General features: G+C 38.1%; 1 pseudogene; it reads right to left on the minus strand.

Annotated features, from left to right (window-relative positions):
* Positions 1-2,769: 2,769 nt before the first annotated feature.
* LOC117556704 lies at positions 2,770-7,318 on the minus strand (annotated as a pseudogene).
* Between the last annotated feature and the right edge of the window lie 9,537 nt (positions 7,319-16,855).

A 16,855-nucleotide genomic window follows, 5' to 3' on the forward strand; every position in this document is an offset into this window, starting at 1 on the left:
TGATCAAAAATACTACCGAGGGAAGATATTTTCGTTTGGAGGGGAAGCTCGCGAGTGTGTGTGTGTATACGTGTGCGTGTGAGTGTGTGTGCTTGTGTAATTTTGCGTTTGTGTGTATTGTGTTTGTTTCCCGGGGAAAACACTCACGAGAAACACCGGCTGTTGTTTTGCCTGCCGTTCTCCGCTTGTAATTATGCCGAAGCTTCAAAGTTGTATTTATCATCTGAATTTGCCGAAACAAGTTTAATATTCTGAAAGCCAAGACTTTGTTTAATTGAAATCAGATGAAAACAAACTGTAACGGACCCTGCAGTGTTATCTATGATTACTATACTCTTACATTCATAATTTCAGCTGAGTGAGGGGGGGGGGGGGGGGGGGGGGGGGGCGGCGCTGCGGAAGAGCAGATTGCGAGTGAGAAATAAATAGGAAATAAAAGTTTCATATTCTGAAAGCCAAGACTTTGTTTGTTTAAAATCAAACAAAACACCCGAACCCCGAAAAAAATAGTTTTTTTTACGTAAATCCACGTTTATTTTGAGAGATTCTGCTCTGACAACTAAGCTAAACTTTTACCTGTTAAGATTGTGCACGGCACAACAGAAAGTTACAGTAATTTTCAATGGACTTTTTTCTGTGAAGAACCCAGAGAGGGTTATTTGGTTATTATTTATTTCATAAATAGTGTTATTTATTTAATTAATAGTGTTATTATTTATTTCCTGATTTTTTTTTGTGAAGATCCCGGAAAGGGTTATTAATATTTAGGTTATGTGTGGCTTTCTAGAAAACAATAAATGTTTACGTTTAGACACCCATGCGATCGTCACACTTTTTCTGTTACAAACTGACCCGGCCCCCATCAGAGAAGGGAAAAGTTATGTGGCCCTCACAGGAAAAAGTTTGGGGACCCCTGCCCTAAAGGTTTGATACAAAATAATAAGAAAAGCTTCACATGTGGCAAAAAGTGTAAAAGTGTTTTACTAATGAACAATTATGAAACTCCTGACAGGCCGACTGACTGCGAACGAGGAAACGCATAGGACACACTCCGCCATCTAGTGGACGTTTTATGAGTGTGTTCACATGCAATAAAAAGTTACATTTATCTGTTTGACCTGTAGTGTTGGAATTTAACAAAGTACATTTCCTCAACTTGGGGGCAAAATCAAACCAAAACCAGATAGACCAGAGAGACCAGAAAGCTGTTTAAATGACTTGACATTCATACATTTTCTTTTCTGTTCTGCCTTTAATAATAGAAAACAGGGACAAACAATTAATATTTGTTCCAGAACAAAAATCGCCACCTGGTAGAACCAGTGCTGCTCTATTTTCAATATACAATATGCCCCAAGGCCAACAAGATACTCTGACACTTTTGAATGTTCGCCAATCTAATTAGAATTACTGCTCCACTTCTGCTTGTCTGCTGCTACCGTGTGTGTTTTTTCAAGGGTGTTAATTGTACGGGATAAGGTTGTACAGTGTCATGCCAAATAATTGAAAATAGCAGTCAACACATATCATGACTACAATGTTCTGGATGTGAGAGTCAAATAGAGAGTGTGAGATGAAGATGATGTTACATTTGTAAAAATGGAACTGGGACAAGAGATAAACAGCTGGAGCTTTGTACTGGAAGTGTTACAAAAGGTTGGTAGAGTATGTAGTCAGCTGGGTATAGCACGATGCTTTTTTTAGCATCCTATGCAGTGTATTTTCTATCTGAGGTGCCATATGTAAATTTTTAGCATTGGATCTTATGATCTTTGAGGACTAATAAGGTACACTATTTTGTCATGACATTTCATCAATGTTTACTGTGGGTTTCAATTCAGAAAGTCAGTTGAAATGTATCAAATAAAGGCTTTTAGGACACGTTTTAATCATACATGCTTCTAGGGATGGCTCTGGTTATCAATTGGCTCGTCCCTTTCGTCCATCTGTGCAATTGTACAATATATTTCCTTGACGTATTGGTACAGAAATTCATGGTGCCCAGGGGATGAATCTGATGTTCTCCTAATTTTTACACTAATACCTAATATAGTTTAGAGTGATATATCCCTTATCTTTTGGGTGTATGACCATGCATGCACTTTGTTGTAGAAATAGTTATTTGCATCTCTAATGATTGCCTGACTACTCTTCTAGTGCCATCCTTAGGTCAACATTTCAATTTTCTATCAAATAAATAAATTTTAAGAATACTGTGCGCTACACAGATATATGCTTACTTGACTTAAGACTTCTAGGCATGTTTCTCCCTAGTTAATTTTGTTTTTCTATTCCCTTGTGCTGTTCTCAAAGGTCATACAGCATGTTCAGAGTACTCAACAACATCAAACACATTGAGTGTGTGTGTGTGTGTGTGTGTGTGTGTGTGTGTAGTGTGTGTGTGTGTGTGGCCTAGCATTACTATACTTGTGGGGACCTAAATCTGTTTACACAGTCACGTGTGGGGACTCGCCTCCCTTATGGGGACAAATTGGAGGTCCCCATAAGGGGAATCATTAATTTTAGGGTGAAGACTTGGTTAGGTTTAGGGTTAGGGTAAGGTTAAGCGTTAGGGTTAGGCATGTGTTGGTTATGGTTAAGGTTAGGATAAGTCTCCAGTAAATGCATGTAAGTCAATGTAATGTCCCCTGAAGTGATGTATACATGGTATGTGTGTGTGTGTATTCAGACACACATCTTTAAAAAATTGTCATGATTCCCATGAGAAGATGTCAAATAAATGAAATGTTTACCATCAAATAGTTTTACTGCGGAAACAAATAACCTTTATTTGTCCCACAGAGGGGAAATGTACATTGTTACAGCAGGTAGGTAAGAGCCAAAGATAGCTTAATATGTGAGTTGTACATGTCTGATGAACTTTGCGTGTGAAACGTAAGAACAAGTCTGGGCAATGTGAGCGCTAAAAACAACATTAAGCAATCAATCATTTTTAAAGTCGGATCTTTTGACATTTTCTTTATTTGTTTATTTGTCATACACTGTTGTTGTTACTGTAAAGGCTACTGGGCACTTCATATATCTAAGCTAGAAAGGTATGAATGTGGTAAGTCTAGAAAGACATGATCAGAACAATGTAAGTATGGCTACACTTGACTGCAATAAATACTTCTGCTTAGCAGGAAACAGACCGTATGCAAATCTTATCAGGATGTGTTAAATAATGCAATAAAAATTGCCTTACATCCTGCCTCTCCCTTGTGCTCTACATTTTATCAACAATGCCTCAATATAATTTAAAAAAGGACGAAGTTAACACAAAAAATGAATGCAAAAAAAGTCAGAGCTAAACACTGTGATAGCCGCTGTCTGTGATGATTGGCATTGACTGGTCAGCAGGGATCACAGGAAGAAACTGTGTTTGGAGCGTGGAGGGACACTGGACATTGTTAATGCAACCTGAAGCAAGGGGTCCTAAGAAGCCTTGAAGGATCTTGGGGAATGCTTCCTCTGGATATGTGTTTAAATGTTCCTCTTTCTCACCTCTTTTCTCCTCTGTAAACAAATGACCAGGCTGCTCCACCAGACTCTGAAATGGCTGGTAGTCGTTGTATACTGGAGGGAGGCTCTGCAAGCCTGCAGGCACACCGCCGTAGAAGGGGTTTTCATCACATATTATCACCCCTTCAGTTTTTTCAACTAGCTTTGTTGCATCATGGACGGCCTCATCAAAGCCCTCACCGTCAGATTTAACTCCGGACACATGATCGCATGACGCATTTGTGTCGGTTCCACTAGACACTGAGGACAAACTGGAGTCTTCAGCATGCGGAACACCCAAAGAATCTGTATTGTTCTGCTGGTATGACATGTCGATTGGCATAAGAGCTGAATCCCCTGGTGGTAACTTAAAAAGTGGACAAGCCAGTGCCTGTTGGTGAACACGGGGTACAATGTCACCCGAACTATGAAGGTATTCAGAGTCAGAAAGAATTTCAGCCTTGACATCAGAGCCATCGAAGTTGGGAAGTAGGCTGCAATAGGTTTGATTGTCAAAGCAATATGATCCAACACTTGTGTCATCAGCTCTGACACCACAGGGTTTGTAGGGAGAGGAGGGCAAACCAAGTCTTTGTTTGGTTCTGTGAGCAGATTGGTAGTCAAAGGTGACATCGGGCGTATATCAGGGAAGGCCAAAAAAAGGGCATCCTGAACTCTGGCTATAATGTCAGTGGGTTCTGCATTAGCATAACTAAGACAAGAAGAGCCCATGCTGATTCCATTGCTTTGCTGAGGGCTCCCACTGCTTATGTCTTTCATTGAACCCTCCGACCTGAATACAGAGAAATGGGTTACTTAAACTGCCAATATAACCATAGAAATCTTGAAGGAAATATTGCTATTGCAGCCACACTAACCATGTGCTGTCCTCTGGATCGGGGGGAGTCTACCCAGACAGAGGAGAGGATCGGCGGGGCAGGCTTCAAGACCTGAAACAAGGATGATAAAAGCAATTCGAAATATAGATATGGAACTTTTCTGATCGAGCTTTATCTGTTAACCTTGCAGCCAAATATACTTATTGGTTCCTTCACATTTTTAAACGTGAAATTAAAGCCATTTTGAAGCCTTTCAAGGTGAATTTTCAAGCTTTTTCAGCACCTTTCTGCTATTGTTAAATACAAATGTATATACAGTAAATACAGTATACTGATTAGTACACTTCTTTATGACTTAAAGTCCTGTGATTTAAACAACCACATTTTTTTGTGTGACATCATTCTAAAAAGGGTGGAAAATATCAATTCACCTGATACTACAATAATCCATTGAAAAACCTTTTCTTGCCATTTTTTTGGGGGTCAAACCATATTTGCAGCTGACTCAAATAAAAACTCTAATTCAAGCTTTTTTCCAACCTTGAAAACACCACATAAACTGATACTCCTATATTGCCATTGCCAAGATTTCCAGCACATGTAGATACATTGTACATTATTTTAAATAATGAGTAATTTAATATAATAATTGCAACTGCCATCAGATTTCAAAGAATGAGTAACGGATGGTAGTGTTTTCAGTTTTCAGATTTTGGCACAGATCACTTTGTAACTCACCTCTTGCTCACTTGAATGCATAAGCAGTAGTTTGGATTTGGACATTTAGCAACTATGTCCGACCACTTTGTTTTGAGCCTAAAATTGCACAAACAAATAAACACATCACAAACATGACACAACACAACACAACACGAGTACAGTGTAAGGCTTTCAAAAAACGTACAACAACACAATATCTTTTTTTCTGTATGACTTACTTTATATAACAGCCATACATAGCAGCGCTGATGAGGACAGCAGCAACACTGAGGCTGATGATGATGGCCACGGTTGGGAGAGCTGATGCTAGAATTGATTAGAGTTATTAGAGTTGCCGTATGTAGTTGTCAAATATGGCGGACCATCTCGCACATGCGCAGTGCAGATCGGGCAGGGGGGCAGATCGGGTAGTGACTGTGTCCTCGTACACAGCTTTGAAAAAACGTGTATGAAGTTTAGATATGACTGACTCCATATGTGTACAGATTACATGCAGCAGATAGATAAACTAAAGAGGCTCTTGTTCGCCTGTAAATCTGCCCTGGCCGTGTGTTTTTTGTGACAGTATACACAATGTGGGAAGATTTCAACTGTTAATACCCAGCAGCTGTAAGCATTATCACATCTTTAAAGTGTCTTATTATTCAAGACTTATTTCTGTTTCAGTGACTGCATCTCATTACAGAAATGCTAATGGGCCTAACATCCACCAGTAATGTTCACACACTCACATTCTGTACACACATGCACAAATATGGCAAATGTCCTGTGTTCTGTGCAACTAAAACAAAGAGTAAGACTTTATTTTGACTTGTTGTAACACGTTAAAGGCTGAAAGTACAATAGTAGAGCGCAGCATCTCTAACTGCCACTGGGTGTAGAGAATGTGGATGGTTGCAATTAGTGTGCTCGATATTATAGTGGAACAACACAGAAGAAAACACAGAGTAAGTAGAGGTCCAGTTTGGCTAATAAATCCATGAGATATCACACAAAAAGCACTGCACAGCTGTTCAAATGCCTTGCTTTTCATTTCAATGAGACCGCTGAGTTTGCAGTGGGGGCCCAAAGTGGACGGCTTCTTCGATAAATGTTTACCCTTTTTTTTGGAGTGCAATGCAATAAAACTCCGACGCACAATACCAAAATAGGGCATGCAAGAGCACATCCCTGGAAGAAGATTGTTAAAAGGAAAATAGCTGGTAGATCCTGGGGGAAAACCCAAGACAAGGAAGGCATTCTGTTTTCACAAAAAAAATAACAACAATGAATTCCGACATAAGCATCATAAGCATCATTCTATGACTTCACAGTCATAGAAATCTCAAAAATACGATTTTTCCTTTTTGACAAAAACCAACAAAGATCTAATGTAACAGATGTAGCTGCTGTGTGCTTGAGTAGCAGTTTGGTAGCACCCTTGCTGGAGTAATTAAGCTATTGTGGTTCAAGTGACTTTTTTGGTGGATGCGCTATAAATCATACCCATTCTTTCATACTTCAAACTGCATTTAAATACGTAAAATTGCATCATAACAACAATATGTTCATTATTTCGGAACATATTTCAATAAACATAAAATACAGGTTCCAGTTGAGATTGTGAAGGTTTAAGAGTCCAATATTTCAAATTACAAGTCAAATCCAGCCAGATAATCACATATTTCACCTAACAAAATAAATATGAATATGCTGAAGGTATCACATCTAAGAAATATGAGGTTTAATCAGGCTTATAAAGAAATGACAACACTTACGGGTTGTGAATTCCCACTCCTTACTGCTGTCGCTGAACTTGTTATACGTGACGCTTTCCACGCTGACTTCATATTTCGTATTTGGCTCCAAGGGTCCACCAAGTATCTAATAGTAATAGTCTCCACCAAGTTGACTTGGTTTGAAAGGTTTAGAACGTTGCTAAGGAGAAATAAGGAAGACACAAAAAGATAGCTTTTATAGTTCCTTTAACTAAACGGCAACCTGACATAATTCAAATACCACAGGAAAGTCTACTTCTCCAGGGAAAATGTTCACCTATACGGTCCATATGACATTGCTCCTACCTCTTCTTTGTCTCCTTTTTTATGGTAAGTCACTATAGAATTCAAGCTGTTACTGAACCATTCTGTGTGATCATAGTTTGTCTTCCACTTGACTTGAAAATTCCCATTGGATTCATTCACAGAGACGATTGTTGGGGTTTGGGCTTTACTGTTGAAGAATGGAGATAAGAAAAGTAAGGGTAGGTTATTTCCCATCCTCAACCCAGTTAACATTCATTCACTGCTTTTCTGAATCAGTATATTTCTGAGAAATACAGATTAGATTTATGGGAAATCTACTTACTGGTTTCTATGACGTCAATGATTTTGGACCCCATGATTTTGTTTCCTTTCCAGCTGTCGCATTATGAGTCTCCCCCGATACGAACTTCATTTGAATAGAGCAACAACACGGTCCAGCATCACACGGTTCGAACATGCACAGATGCTTTCTGTGGAATACAACATAACATAGATTATGTTCTGAACCTAAAATGGGTCCCTAAAAGTTGCATATTATACAGGATTTTATTTATCTATGAAAAATCTAAATAGCCAATTCTAAAGAATAGATTATTATTTTTGGACAAAAACATTTAAATCTGACAAGAAAGAGCAAGGTGAAGACCTGATCACAAGCTATATTAAGAAAGCCTCTTCCTGCATTAGAAAAGTAGGCAGTTTAAACCCACAAAGCTAATAGAATATTGATCAAGCATCAGGAAGAATAAACACTGACTTTGTAAAATATAATAAGCCGATTTAGTATGTATGATTGCTACAAAAACATTAAATAAAAGCTTCAAAGAATAAGAGTAAAACAGATGCTGAGGCAATATTTAAAAGATGTCACACTCATTTCACATTAGTCTGGAGCAGAGGTGGGAAGTGACGAAGTACATTTACTCAAGTCCTGTACTTAAGTACAATTTTGAGATACTTGTACTTTACTTGAGTATTCCCATATGGTACTTTGTACTTCTACCCCACTACGATTCAGAGGTAAATATTGTACTTTTACTCCACTACATTCATTTAATACCTTTAGTTACTTTGCAGATTTGGATTAATGATGTAAATATAATCAACACTTAACTCAAACTTTAGTTACACCTGGAGTAAATTCACATACCCTGCAGTATTCAAAGTGATTAACACTAGCTGCCCCTTTACCAGCTTTGATAACACTTTAGTGCATCAATAATTATAATCAAAACATAAAATATATATTATTCTAAAATGTACCTCTCTGCATATGAGTACTTTAAGTGTATGTTGATGATAATACTTTTCTACTTTTACTTGAGTGACATTTGATTGCAGGACTTTTACTTCTAACAGAGTAGTTCCTACACTCTGGTACTTTTTGTTTTACTCAAGTTCAAGAACTGAGTACTTCTCCCACCTCTGGTCAGGGGTCGTTAGTTTAATCAATAATAGGGTGTCCTTGAGGAAGAGGGTTGGGAACCACTGCTCTATGAATCTTGAATCGTAATCGGCACTATTGATATTGCTCAGAAACCGATAGTGTAAATAAATGAACTAGCTTTGTAGTAGAACCCTATTGTTTACATTGCAGGGGTGAACAATTAAAAATAACATCTCACTTGTCCCAGAAGTTATTCTTTAGAATCATATGGTATTCAGTGCAGTTTTGAGCTTCAAGTTGGCAAAACATACATTCATCGTAGTCGTTGGTACAGTTTAAGAGTCAGTCCTGAAACATACATAAACACCAATACATTAGTTATGAGAATTATGTATTGCATATAGAATATAAAACACTGTCCAATATACGTACCAGAGAGAGCTGTTGCAATATTCCCTAAAATGAACAGGACAGAAGGCATCCTGTCGCGAGCTCGCCTGAATCAAAACACAATAGCAGCGTTATTTTAATGATAGGATTATTGAAGTAACAACTTCTTAAAGTCCACATACCTGTTTGGCTCCATTTAGAAACGATGTATTCCACTTCTATTCAAAAACACTAAACCAACTCAGCAGCACCGACCCCATTTCGTGGGAACGTGCTGCGTGTTTGCATGTAATGAGTCTCAAAGGCTTCCTCATATGGAAAGCTGTTACGGGAAATGTTGCGCCATGATTCAGAGGAAATTCATCCCCACTCCCATTTCCTCGAAGAGTTGACAGTGAGCAACTCACTCTCTTCGGACGACATCTGATTTGTGTGGTAGAGGACTACTTTAAATGGAGCATTCATTGGTATTTGATGTGGTTTCACGAGGAGAAGTTAGTTTTAATGGTAGGATATTGGACAAACATTCACTCCGGTCTTTTACTAGGATCACAGCCGACTGTCTGCAGTTAGAGGACGGTCCGTGTACTTTTTGTCAGTTTGATTTTTTCGTTTTAAACAAAAGCCAAAAAACGGAAATACAGCCTTGTTCCGTTTTTTTCGTTTTTTATTTAAAACGAAAATACGGGAAACCAAAGCCGTTTTTCCGTTGTTGTTGTCTGAATAAAAAGACCGATAACGAGAAAACCTCATTAAAAAAAGGTAAGTGTACGTTTTGTTAGTTTGATTTTATCGTTTGAACCAAAAAATGAGAAAAATGAAAATACCAGCCTTTTTTTGTTTTAAATCAAAAAGAAAAAACGTGAAACCAAAGCCGTTTTCTTGTTTAGTTGTCTGAATCAAAAACGGATAACAAGATAAAAACGGTCTGATTTTGGTTTTTGATAACAACTTCATTCAATGTTCCGTTTTGTATGAAGAATGAAGAAAAGCAGTCCACTTGACCGGAAGTTAAAGAACATATTTCAAAATAAAAGACACGAGGCTATAATGGCAATGCTGTAAAAGACCCATAAGTCTGACGACCTTGGCCCCCCTGCTTCCGGCACCCATGCTGACGAGGATACGTTTATTTCTGCATTCACATGCAGATATGCGTTTATAGAGGATTAATACAAGTAGCAAGCTCTGGGCATATTGTATTCCTTGACTTCCGGTTTGTACTGTGTTGGCAAATCCAGTGTCCAGCTTGTCGCTGTGTGACAACGTCATGTTTGTTGCATACCTGCAAGATTTACCTGTGACAAATGTCAGCGATGTGAACAGAACTGTCACCCTACTTTCACCTGCACCAGCAGCAAGCGGGAGAACAATATATCATACAGTCGACCCCTAAAACAGTTCACACAGTAATGGAACAGTTGTTAAGCATTATTTGTCCAAACTAGTCTACATTATGAATTTGATGTTTGTCTAAACTGCTAAGAAGCTGACAGCTCAGTTAGAACAGAAAGACATGCAGGCCATAATCACTAGACGCTCAAAAGAGGAATGTGTGTGTAGGCTTACATGAACTGAATTGAAACATTGTCCATTAGTTGATTAATAAACAAGACATTCAAGTCAAAGTTTTAGGCATTTTCATTTGTAGCACGCTGTAAATATGGACTATGAATGAACACATGCAATGTGGAAACACACAAATAGGTTTATTCTCAATACTCATAACAGTATCAGACACAATGACTTTACTGAGAGTGAAGATGACATGAACATAGTTACTGTATGGTACTGAAGACAACATACAGTATATTGCATTTACCTCTTCCTCTAACTCTCTCTCCAATATTGGCCTCCATTGTTGTGCACAACAAAGTGTTCAAGCTCAGGTTTCTAAGTGATATCATTTTAACATGTGCATTCTGGGTGCAGGGTTAGTAGGGCTAACCCATATCTGTTCAATAGATGAAAGGCAACTTGAGTTTAATAATTGTGCCAAAAGTACCAGTTTGTGTCTTGGTAATTGCACAAAGCTGTAATAGGCCACAAATAATCAAATTTTTCTAAAAACACAGCAGCAAAACCTATTTATTCCACACAAAAATGAAGGCCCACCTGAAAAAAAATCGCTATTTTTAGCATTAAATAATGTACACTTAAACTGATATAGCTTTTTTGGTGGAGAAAATAAATGTTGCTTTTGCCCACGTCCTCAGCAGTACATGGCTCTGCTGTGCCGGGGCTCCTGTATGTTTCTCCACACGACTACTGTAGGTAGTACACTGATTATGGATATATACCACACACTACCCCACTTCAAAAGACCAGAACTATCCCGTGTGTAGTTTTAGTATTTGAATTACAATGACATTATTCTCAGACTTGCCATAGTTCTTGGTTGTACCACCTGCTGCTCTGCTCTGTACAGCTGAGTACTGGGGACCCACTGGGAGTCATGTGACTGGAGCAGGAGAGTAACACACGTCACACCTGCAGCCATGATGCTCCAGCTCAATGGGGGTCGAGTCTTTCAGCCCCACCTGTAAGAAGAGAAACAAAATAAATACGTATTCAGTTTGCTTTGTATTATTTCTTTTTGGGTAACATTTTGGTTTAATAACATTGTGCTATTTTAAGGAGTAAATAAGTCATATATTTGTTCCTAAATGTTTTCTATACTTACAACTTCTTATACATACTGATATGAATTGATTTACTTGTATACTATGAACGAAGAAAAATGACTCTTTAACAACAGAACAGGAACAAAACACAACTGTGACCTCTGTGCAGCACACACAGACCAGTCAGTCCACTTCTGGGGAGTAGCTAGTACCCTTGTGCTAGTTATATTAAAGTTGATGTTTTACTATTGGCTGTGTCTAACCTGTCTGAAATGAGCCAAATCCCCAGGAACATGTTGAGCCAGACGGTAACTAAGACAGTATCACTTCATCCTGACCTCACTGTGGGGCCTGTCCTCATGGACCTGTAGCATAACACCCCTGACACTAAAATACAAGTATGTTCATTAAGAATGCACATACTGTCCCTCCTCTGTCTTTCAATGTAGTCAAACTTGTTGAAGAAAAACAATAAGTTTAACAGTACAGAAATAAAAGCTTAATTACTCACCCTCCTAATTGTAGATGTAACTTCACAAGTACAACTTGAAACATTTTCTCCCGCTTGCTGCTGGGTGCAGGTGAAAGCAGGTCGACATTTTCTGTTTACATCGCTGACATTTGTCACAGGTAAATCTTGTAGGTATATCACAACAAACATGACGTTGTCACACAGCGACAAGCTGGAACACTGGATTGACCAAATAATTACACACTCTTATTTACATTTGACACGTTATTCAAAAACCGACAGCCTGTGTGTTGTTTGCAAAAACACTGCCACTGAAATACCACACTCAATTATCAAGCCCTGCACCCAGAATGCACATGTTCAAAGCCATGTAACCAATTAGATCACTTAGAAAACCTGAGCTTGAACACTTTGTTGTGCACAACAATGGAGGCCACTTTTGGAGGAGAGTTAGAGGAAGAGGTAAATGCATATATACTGTATTTTGTCTTCACTACCATACAGTAACTATATGTTCATGTCATCTTCACTCTCAGTAAAAGTCATTGTGTCTGATACTGTTATGAGTATTGAGAATAAACCTATTTGTGTGTTTCCACATTGCATGTGTTCATTCATAGTCCATATTTACAGCGTGCTACAAATGAAAATGCCTAAAACTTTGACTTGAATGTCTTGTTTATTAATCAACTAATGGACAATGTTTCAATTCAGTTCATGTAAGCCTACACACACATTCCTCTTTGAGCGTCGAGGTGATTATGGCCTGCATGTCTTTCTGTTCTAACTCAGCTGTCAGCTCCTTACTGTCCTAATGTGCACAATGTAGTGACTGTTTTTTTTGTCTTTTGTTTTCTTAGTTATGTTCTCTGTATTTTATATGTTTGTGTTATGTGTAACGTTGCTGGCCTTTCTTGGCCAGGTCAGCATTGCAAATGAGATTAATCTCAATGCTTTATCTGGTTAAATAAAGGTTAAATAAAAAATAAATAAAAATAAAAATTAGCAGTGTTTATACAAACATCAAATTCATAATGTTGGACAAATTAACACAACTGTTCCATTTACTGTGTGAACTGTTTTAGGGGTCGACTGTATGATATAGTCATTCTCCCCGCTTGCTGCTGGGTGCAGGTTGAAAAGTAGGCGATAGTTCTTATCTTATCTCTGCAGGTATGCAACAAACATGACGCTGTCACCAGTCTATGGTTGTCACACAACGGCAAGCTGGACAGACCGGAAACCGGAAGTCAGCTAAATAAAGCTATGCACAGTGCTTGCATACTTGTATTGATCTCTATAAATGCATATCTGCATGTGAATGCAGAGATAAACTATCCTCGTCAGACTTCTGGGTTCCAGGATTTAACTTTTACAGCATATCCTCGTGTCTTTCTATTTTGAAATATGTTCTTTAACTTCCGGTCCACCGGACTGCCTTTACTTCATTCTTCAATACAAACGGAAAATTGAATGAAGTTTGTTATCAAAAACCAAAATCAGACCGTTTTTTTTTAATTAGGTCTCTTGTTATCCTGTTTTTTGATTCAGACAACATAAACAGGAAAACGGCTTTGGTTTCCCGTTTTTTTCGTTTTTGATTTAAAACGAAACAAGGCTGGTATTTTCGTTTTTTGGTTTCAAACGTTAAATCAAACTAACAAAACGTACAGACTTTTTTTGGTCAGGTTTTCTCGTTATCCGTGTTTTATTCAGACAACAACAACGGAAAAACGGCTTTGGTTTTCCGTTTTTTTCGTTTTAAATCAAAAACGAAAAAACGGAAAAAGGCTGGTATTTTCGTTTTTTGGCTTTTGGTTTAAACGAAAATCAAACTGACAAAAAGTACACGGACCGAGGGACGATTAGTTCATAACCGATCACAGTGTTTTTTGTTTACATATGATAGGGACCATGAATATATTATGTTTAAATGTAATAAAACCACTATTATTCTAAATATATTCGTGCTCATTAATAGTTAACTTTTATTCTCACAGCTCCCATGTGATCCAGTGACTCCAAATCCGTTAGCAGATATCAGACACATCTCTTTTTCATTTTTGGCCCAAAGTCTATTTGATTTGAACAAAAAAAAAACACACTTTTTGTATTTAGACTATCTTTCCGAAAGCTATAATCTTGTGCCCCATAGACTCCAAATCAATGCTGGGATTAATATGGTAAGGTTTTTATTGCATAGGCTATTGCTTACACATTTACTGCATGGGTGAATGTATAGTTTTGTATGCTTCAGTTGCTAGTTTCGAAAATGGATAGTTTATTAAATTGACCAGATTGCTCCCACCTCAAACAGGAAAACACTCACTAATTGTTGTACCTTGAGAATGATTAGATTAGATACCCTAAAGGTTTGATACAAAATAATAAGAAAAGCTTCACATGTGGCAAAAAGTGTAAAGTGTTTTACTATATGAACAATTATGAAACTCCTGACAGGCCGACTGACTGCTAACGAGGAAACGCATAGGACACACTCCGCCATCTAGTGGACGTTTTATGAGTGTGTTCACATGCAATAAAAAGTTACATTTATCTGTTTGACCTGTAGTGTTGGAATTTAACAAAGTACATTTCCTCAACTTGGGGGCAAAATCAACCAAAACCAGATAGACCAGAGAGACCAGAAAGCTGTTTACATGACTTGACATTCATACATTTTCTTTTCTGTTCTGCCTTATAATAATAGAAAACAGGACAAACAATTAATATTTGTTCCAGAACAAAATCGCCACCTGGTAGAACCAGTGCTGCTCTATTTTCAATATACAATATGCCCAAGGCCCAACAAGATACTCTGACACTTTTGAATGTTCGCCAATCTAATTAGAATTACTGCTCCACTTTCTTGCTTGTCTGCTGCTACCGTGTGTGTTTTTTCAAGGGTGTTAATTGTAACGGGATAAGGTTGTACAGTGTCATGCCCAATAATTAAAATAGGCAGTCAACACATATCATGACTACAATGTTCTGGATGTGAGAGTCAAATAGAGAGTGTGAGATGAAGATGATGTTACATTGGTAAAAATGGAACTGGGACAAGAGATAAACAGCTGGAGCTTTGTACTGGAAGGTTACAAAAGGTTGGTAGAGTATGTAGTCAGCTGGGTATAGCACGATGCTTGTTTTAGCATCCTATGCAGTGTATTTTCTATCTGAGGTGCCATATGTACATTTTTAGCATTGGATCTTATGATCTTTGAGGACTAATAAGGTACACTATTGTGTCATGACATTTCATCAATGTTTACTGTGGGTTTCAATTCAGAAAGTCAGTTTGAAATGTATCAAATAAAGGCTTTTAGGACACGTTTTAATCATACATGCTTCTAGGGATGGCTCTGGTGATCAATTGGCTCGTCCCTTTCGTCCATCTGTGCAATTGTACAAATATATTTCCTTGACGTATTGGTACAGAAATTCATGGTGCCCAGGGGATGAATCTGATGTTCTCCTAATTTTTACACTAATACCTAATATAGTTTAGAGTGATATATCCCTTATCTTTGGGTGTATGACCATGCATGCACTTTGTTGTAGAAATAGTATTTGCATCTCTAATGATTGCCTGACTACTCTTCTAGTGCCATCCTTAGGTCAACATTTTCAATTTTCTATCAAATAAATAAATTGTAATAATACTGTGCGCTACACAGATATATGCTTACTTGACTTAAAGACTCTAGGCATGTTTCTCCCTAGTTAATTTGTGTTTTTCTATTCCCTTGTGCTGTTCTCAAAGGTCATACAGCATGTTCAGAGTACTCAACAACATCAACACATTGAGTTGTGTGTGTGTGTGTGTGTGTGTGGTGTGTGTGTGTGTGGGTGTGTGTGGTGTGTTGTGTGTGTGTGTGTGTGTGTGTGTGTGTGTGTGTGTGGTGTGTGTGTGTTGTGTGTATGCCAGAGAATGCTGGCTTCAGTTGCTTCACTAATAAAATATAATTAAATATAACCTTGAGTGTCAGTTCATGTGCTTTTGATATACAAAGTGCTGATTGTACAATGTCCCCATTGGGATTTTATAAGATTTGAATGTAAGGGCTGACCTATGATGTAGTGCTTGAAGAAAATAACGCCTCACACCTCAGTGTGCAACTAGTACAGTACGTGAGCTTTGTCACATATCACTCTATGAATGGTGTCACTCAAAGCCACCATTGTTGAGCACACATGTTTGGGTGTGCGTGTCAGTCATTATTGCTTAATAATAGTACATTATTTTTGTTTTACTGAGGGACAGGGGTGGGCAGTGACATCCACATGCGGAGCAGCAGGAATCAAACCCTGTATGTTGCGGTACAATTACGTATTCTTTACCACCTACATTATAACCCAGCATCTCACTACATGTTCAAATAGCTAAAGCACTATAATAGATACTAGTACAATGATAACACTATAGTGTGTTGCATTTACAACTATGGTCAACATAAAGCAAAAATAGTGGTTGTGAATTATATTCCATTTCAGTATTAAACATTAGAACTACATTGAGTTGAGTCTCTTAAATTATTTCATTTGAATGATACAGCATTTTAATTTGGTACCAAATTAGGTCAGTTGTGTGCTGAGTTATTATTTTGTTATATATATATATGCAACGTAATGCGTAATGGTTCACTATGTGATGTGTGCTGCAGTAGCATTTCCATTGCACAGTGCCAAGGAAAATGTACTACTGAGCAGTGGAGAGCGAACGTGTGGTGGTAACATTAGAGTACCGTAGAGATTAAGAGGCGTAACAAGCACATGGTGTGAAGGGTGGAGAAATGGCTTAGTATGGAGTTGTCAACAAAGTGTAGGCCAGGGGCCGGCTCCAAGTCCTGACGCTGGAGGAGCGTCATGTGTAGAAGTAAAGAACATAGAACTGTTTG

The sequence above is a fragment of the Gymnodraco acuticeps genome, unplaced genomic scaffold (assembly GCF_902827175.1).
Source record: "Gymnodraco acuticeps unplaced genomic scaffold, fGymAcu1.1, whole genome shotgun sequence".
In the NCBI taxonomy this organism is placed as follows: Eukaryota; Metazoa; Chordata; class Actinopteri; order Perciformes; family Bathydraconidae; genus Gymnodraco; species Gymnodraco acuticeps.